Here is a 7877-nt window from a genome sequence, read left to right as displayed (position 1 = left end):
GATACACATCTCCGCCAAGTCAGACACACTTCTTTAGATTGCTAGATACATGTTTTTACCTTGCTAGATACACTCCTTTACCTTGTTAGATACACATCTTTGACAAGGTAGATACACTTTTTAAAGTTACTAAATACACTCTTTAAAGTTACTAAATACATATTTTTAACCAGCTAAATACACTTTTTTGAGTTGTTAGATATCTTTTCTCACATTTATCTTATTTAACTTGTTTTATATTTAAGACGGAAATATATCACATACCCACCAATGCAGAATAAAATGAGTATCCTTCGATCGAATAATAGAATATGGTACACAAAGAAGTAGAAGAAAGAGATGGTTATGATGATTAAACAAAGGGCAAGGGATTGAGATACCATTGCATACACTCCAGTCACAAAAGACACATTTAATGGGTCTGCATTTTTAGAAAAAATATCAATTATGTGAACTTCAGAAAGTACAACCAGTTCATCTGCACTTTTCTTTCTTTGTCACCCGTACTTCTTTAACATTAATTCTCATCACCACTTTTTGTACTTGCTTTGCTAATACGGTAAACTTCTTCATAAACAACGTTCATTTTCTTGTTTTACCGATTAGCCATTGTCCATGCTTGTAATCTTTGACTGTTTACAAATCACAACATATTACTTTAACGCAAGTTACACATATATCAGTTACATACTTTACTTAGCTCATGAAGTAAATTATCTGAGACAATCCAACTCCTGCAACTACAACTAGTCGAAGCCGAGGCAAACCAACTCGTAAAGTCCTCAGTCATCTATGTATCCTTAGGAAAACTAGACTTCATCAACTTCTTGTTTCAAAACAAGTCGTCTGTCCCGGGTTTTAACAATGCTTCACAAGCATTTGGGCAGTTGCTGGCTAATGAGATGACGAATACTGTCCGAAATTTGTACTACCGCAGGGGGAAGAAAGGTGGTGGTTATGGGTGTTTTGCAGAGATGCAACATGATAGCAATCAGATGCAGGATACATGAAAATTATGAGAACCCATGTTCTCAAATGCAGAAATAATAACAAGATTATATCGATTAAAACCCAATTTGCTCAAATTGATGGTAGAATGAATAAAATTAGGTTATGAAATTAAGATGAAAGAAGGATAAACAAGGTTTATAAATATGGATTGAATACAAAGATTAGATCGAAGGATATCATTTACTAATAGAGGATTTGGGGATGAACAAGGGAGTTCTTCAAATACTCAGCAACCGTCGCTCATTATATCACATACCCACCAATCCACCATCCCCTTTCGTGACAACCGGCGAACAAACCCATTATCTAGTACAGAAATGGCCGATAATCTAATGGCTCACCTGTACAAATTGATTTTCGATTGGATACATGTGGTGCACCGATCTGGTCGTAAGAGGTGTGGTGGCATCGACGAGTTCGCTGAAAACTTTGGTCGCCGACGCTCGCAACATGTGAGGACAGTGAGGATGCAAGTAGATTGGAAGATAGGTGGTCGCAGTGAGGTTGTCGGCGTTTTCTGGCTCTGATTTGTGGTCCGGCGTCGACGATAAGAGATCTGTGTGTAGAGGTCACAGGGAAAGGTTGGGAATAATTAATGTCAGGGAGTGTATAGAATAAAGGTGAGGGGAGAGAATGTCAGCGCGTGTGTTTGTGTGTAATTCTGTTTCGGTGTTTAAATCAGTTCGTACAGTTCGCATCGAACTTTAAGTTCGCACGAGATCCTATTTTATATATATATATATATATATATATATATATATATATATATATATATATATATATATATATATATATAGGGTTAGGATCCGGTGAGAACTTATAACATAGTGAGAACCGTGAGAACCTCTAAGGACCACTAGATCATAGTCGATCCAATGGCTGGGATTAGTCTTTTGTTTGTATAATCAGGGAAAATTCTAGATACCTTTTATCCTTGTTACAAACCACACACTTCTCTCTCTCTCTCTCTCTCTCTCTCTCTCTCTCTCTCTCTCTCTCTCTCTCTCTCTCTCTCTCGTTCTCTCCATCATTAAAAACCACCGCGCTTCTCTAGCTCCTTTGTCGTCGACCACTGCGTTTCTCCTTCTTCACTAGCGTCAAGCAATTTATTTCTCACTACCATTGACAAAGGTAAATTTCATGTTCAATTGTATTCAATTTTGTAAGCTACAAGATAATGTTTCCGTGTTATTGTAGTAGCACAATGATTTTATTCCAAATTTCTTTGATTGATTCAGTTTTAACCTAAATTGATGCAATATTGAATTAGTTTGAGTAATCTGCAGTAAATTAGGGTTTATAAACAATTCTATCTGGATATCAGGCCTTATTTAATCGTTGTTGTAATTATTAGTCCTCATCTTTTCTTGATTGGACCTTAATTTTCAGCTTCTTTGTTTGATTTTTCATAAATACTATTAAATTCCTAGGTTGCATATCTGATTTGAAGAAATGCACAGCCTCACTTTTCCATTTTTAATGTTTACAGTGATGTTTATTTTTTAGTGTATGTAGCGGTTATTTTCGTGCATCTATTGAATATTTATATGCACCTATACTTCTTTTACCGCATATGGCTTAAGAGCTCATATGAGACGGATTTGTACGTCTGCTCCTCTCAATACGATGAGGCGATGACATCCCCTGCTTATGAAGAAGAGTGAAAATTCTTTGGTAACTTATATGTGCTGTAATTTAGTGCATTCGGGTATTTTTCTGGTGACACGTCTCTACTAGTTTGTTTAGACATGTTTGTTTCTCTTCTCATCTTCTTTTTATGTGCGAATTACAGTTTCTAAACTTACATATCTTGAGGCAATCATTTGTCTTTTGCAATAGTTGATTATGAACTAAATGCCAACATGGTTTATTCTATGTTGAGATTGTGAACTAGTTTAGGTGCATTGTAAACTTCCATATCTTGATCGAGGTTGATTTTATGGAGCTGATATCGCCCGTTGGATTGATTTACGGGTTTGTGTTATTGGGTCAACTTTATTATGCAGGTTAAATAAGCTTTTATTCGGGTTGAAAAATCAAGCATATGAGCTAGCATTCGACCATATTATTTTGTTTGGATTATTTCTTCGCAGACTTCTGAATACATGAAGATGATTCATTTTGTTGAATTTTTAGGGTGCATTATTATTGTGTGTTAAGTGCTTGACTATGTTGACTGATGACGATCAACAAACCTCCTTGCTTAATAAAGAGATAAAAGGCAAATACCGTACACTGGTAGAAACTTTGATTTGCTTTCTTTTATCAGGGGTAGATTCTAAAATATGTGGTACGTGATAAAGGTAAAGATCGTACACTGATAAAAATTAGCATCACATACGGCATATACTTATTGTTCTCTAATCGCATACCATGTCCATGTCCAACTTGAGCTAGTTGTTTAATAAGTTGTCTTCCAAGTGCTGAATATATGATATGGGCTTACGCGAGGTATATTAGGGAAAAACCAGCATCGCGTTGGAATGAAATCAAACCCAAGTTTGAAAAGGCCGAAAAGAAGAAGAGATGTAGCATATCAGATTATCATCTACCTAGAGGGAGTATGTCTGGTATTGCTAAATGAATAATAATGATTGAAAAGAAGCCGAAAAGTAGTGATGGTATCAAGTTGAACTGGAGATAACACATGCACACCTCTCTCTATTTGGATTAGGAGTAGTAGCATAGAATAGACCATAATGTAGTGTGGTCAAATTTGGAGGCTAATAAGGGAAATGGACATGGTTGGTAGACGAAGGCCAAAGAATGAGTTGTATGGAATATTCTTAGACTTAGGAATATTTCATACATGTATTAAATTATATTCTTTATACTTCATCAAAATTCATATGTATGATTTGAGTATCTTTCCTTAAAGTTGGCTATTCTTATTATGCTCTTTCTTACATAATCTCACATGAATATTTACGTTTTACTTATTTTGAAAGTCAATTAGCTCAAATGGGAGAGCATTGTGCAAATGCACAAGATGTGGGTTCAAATCCCATATTGGCTATGAAATGCCAAATCTTTCTTTTACTCTAAAATAAAAAATAGTGTAATTGATAATCCCATTTTCAGTATGGCATGTATGGTAATAGTTTTGCTATATATGCTAGTCTTTGAAATGCTTGTATTGAACTTTTGATCACTGCAAAACTATTGTTTTTGCTCGCTTGATGCTCGCTTGAGTCTCATCATGGTATGCGCACCATTGCTCGAATATAATTATGGCCTACTAATTAACTGTACTGTATTACTTGCATCATGACACGTTCCTATCATTGAATTTGCGATTTGATAGGCTATATGGGACTCGAACCCATACCTTTGTGCAAAATTTGCACATTGCTCTACCATTGAGCTAATAGCCTGCAAAATACGCTAAACAAATACGAGTACGAAATAACGGGCATATCATATGATTGTGGCCTCTTAAATAACTGACATAATTACACTGAAATGTTTCTCACATATTAGTAAGATATGTAATAGATACACTAAAATGCCTTGTAGTTACATAAAAAGACCAATACATTAAATCTCCTCCATAGTCATTTCCCTCTGCCACTACCAAAATTTAATACCGCATTGAAACATTTATCGAACAAACTAGAAATAAAAGTCCAGCTTCCTAGCAAGTAATAGGGTGATTGTGTACATGCTCTAAATTTAAAGACCTAATCTAGCATAAAAGTCCCAAGTAATAGAAGAATTAATCGAGTAAAGTTGCTCAATAACCTAAATTAGCAAAGATGTGAATTTCTTTATAGTGAACTATCACCACTTCAGTTCTGATGTTTAACTTATCTACAACCTGCTTTTTGACAGTGTAAGCATGCATCCCAATTCATAATACTACGCATTGACTTACCTATGAAGCTCTAAAACCACTCATTTATTAGCGAGGCATTATTCAAGGTTGTTTAATGCACATACACTGCTTTTTCATGCATCTACAAAGCTATCTCATGCACTAATGAGGTTATAGCACCCAAAAATCTTGCCATTCTTTTAGGACAGGAAAGGATTTAGGGTTGGACTAGGCGGGTTTGATGCTACGCGAAGATGCCTAATCCAACCCTAAGCCCTTTCCCTTATTATTGGAACGGGTTTAACTTAAAATTAATGTCCTTAACCAACCGTAATTAAATGCAACTGAAGAACTTTTTAATGAACATATAACCTTTTTTCATGCACATATAGCCTTATTTCGTGCACATATAATCTTATTTTATGCTCATATAAAACTTATTTCATGCATGTAGTACACGGTTGTTTAATGCACATATATTGTTTTTTCATGCATCTACAAGGCTACTTCATGCAGTGATAAGTCTATTGCACCCCAAACCCTAATCATTATTATTGGGACAAACGATGGGACTAGTGTCCTAAAATTCAGGACGACAAAGGGTTTAGGGTTGGATTAGGCAGATCTACGTAAAGCCAAAAGACACCCTAGACGGGGAGATTGAACCCTTTAAAACTAAGGGAATAGTTTCCTAAAATTTAGGACGGGAAAAGATTTAGGGTTGGATTAGGCGGACCCATCCAACCCTAAACTGTTTCCCTTATTATGGGAACAAATTTCACATATTTCATGCATATATAAGGTTGTTTAATGCACATATATTTATTTTTCATGCATCTTTAAGGCTACTTCATACACTGATAAGGCTATTTCACCTAGAACTCTTGCCATTCTTTTAGGAGGAAAATGATTTAAATTAAAATTGTGTCCTTAACTAGGCCGAAAAAAGATTTATGGTAGGATTATTTAAAGATCCTCACTAGTAGGTCTAAAGTCATGGTTCAATGATAAAGTGAATGCTTGAACACAAGAGCACATTCCACTATATTAATTTCATTGAATTACTCAGCTTACCAACAAGGATACCAACAAGGATAAATTTGACAGTAAACATTAATTCAATAATAGACAATCTAATAACATAAATGACGCAAACAGAAGCATGGAAATGAATCTCCAAGGGAATGAACTATAAATCATCGTAAAACTGATTTCATAATCACCAATAAAACCGGTTTGCGTATATATTTTGCCCAGAAACTTTAATTTGATTGTGTGGAAATAAAAAACACAGCTTAAGGCAGATTGAACAACGCCTCTTAACATTACTAATTGTCTTAGCAAATATTTATGCGAACTTTTCGTCTAACGTTTGCTTATATATATCATTCATAGTAATTCTCTTACCACTTTGAACAACAAAAAATATTTATACGAACTTTTCGTTTAACGTTAGAGGTCATACAATATTCCTTTTAAGTAGTCATGGGTCACACTTCTACTTGATGAGTTTAGAATTAAAGTGGTTCCAGTTAGAAGCATGTAAGAATCCAAATAAAATATTGTCAGTCACGATCACTTGTATCCTATTCAAAGAACTTAGTACAAAGACATGGATTTTGTTCTTAGATGAAGGGTGTCGAAAGTGCCGAACTATCACTTAGAAAAACTATAGAGACCGCAAGAATAAAGAACAAAGAAACTCTAAACTATTTCATCTCAAAGAAATTGCGTGATATTATTTCATCTCAATTGAGAAATAGAAAAGCTTAAAACAGTTGCGGATGATATGGCAAAATTTATAAATGTTTGACTAAATTAAGCCAAAATTGGCTAGAAAGAAACATGAACTAATCTAATCAAGAAGCCTCACAAATAGGCAGTAATCTACCAAGTTTGAGCATCAAGAAAAGCAAATTAGTAACAACTCGTTTTACACGAACCTTGGCACTACCTTCAATACAAATCGACTTTCCTCACATAGAACAAGAATATAAAATCTAACAGGTAATAATGGTAACCAATATTTTATACTTATTTCATCCTAATCATATTTTCTACCTTCCAGTAGCTATATCCTCATGCAAGTATGGGGAGACTAATTGTGAAAAATGTGCATCAAAGTGAATGTGTAGAATACATGACAAGTAAGACACTTCCTCAAGGGCTCTGACATATACTTATAAGTTAGGCATGGATTGAATCTACACAACCTTGTTCAACATCCAAATAACACAAAATGAAATTGCTACTTGCGCAAGCAGTACTACTAGAATAAAACAAACATACGACGGAGCGAAAGGAAAGCAGGAAAAAGAAAGTAAACCTGAAAAGTAGAAGCCTCAGTAGTACTCCCCATAAGAAACTCATTCAAATTAGTCTTCCCAACCACAATGGCACCTAACTCTTTAACCTTCCTGATCGCAGTGGCTTCGAAAGGCGGTCGATACCCTTCAAAACCCCTAGAGCCAACAGTAGTACCATATCCGTCGTACAAATATTATCCTTGACGCCAACCAACACAGCAACAAAGGGGTTAAAATAAATTATAGTTGAAATCAGCGAGAATAAAAATAGAAGAAAGATTGAAGTCGTATATATAGAGTAATTTGCTCGAAATTACAGTAATGGCGGTTGATTGTTGTAGGGTAGCATGAACATGAGCTTTAATTTGCCATATAAGAACAATTAATTTGCTTAATTAGGAAAATTTCTGGAAATTAGGGTTAATTGGGGCAAAAAAATACATGAATGAACAAATTAGGGAAAGCATGGAGTATAATCGCCATTACCTGAATCCGCATAAATGTGCGGCGGAAGGAGCGAAAATGGTGGTGATTGATGAATTCAACCCTAATTTGAAAAGCGGTTTGATAAGAGTTGAAAATATGGTGATCGGAGAGAACGATTGGAGAGCACGATCTAAGAGAGAGAAAGAGGATTTGTGAAAGTGAGTAAGTTTGGAGGGTTTGGGGGGTCTGATGGCTATGGAATTTTCGTAAACTTACCAACAATCTTAATCGTTAAAATTTAGTTTGATCTAAGGGCTGTG

General features: G+C 35.2%; 1 long non-coding RNA gene across 1 annotated transcript; it reads right to left on the bottom strand.

The window, feature by feature from the left end:
* Positions 1–271: 271 nt before the first annotated feature.
* LOC141591167 (uncharacterized) lies at positions 272–1716 on the bottom strand. The gene is made up of 2 exons (XR_012520705.1): positions 1353–1716; positions 272–632 (listed from the first exon to the last, which is right to left on the bottom strand). It is a non-coding gene; the product is annotated as an uncharacterized LOC141591167 (long non-coding RNA).
* Positions 1717–7877: the final 6161 nt, after the last annotated feature.

Source organism: Silene latifolia, chromosome 7, assembly GCF_048544455.1.
Source record: "Silene latifolia isolate original U9 population chromosome 7, ASM4854445v1, whole genome shotgun sequence".
Classification (NCBI taxonomy): Eukaryota; Viridiplantae; Streptophyta; class Magnoliopsida; order Caryophyllales; family Caryophyllaceae; genus Silene; species Silene latifolia.
The sequence above is the reverse complement of the archived record's forward strand: the minus strand, read 5'-3'. Positions and strand labels throughout refer to the sequence as shown.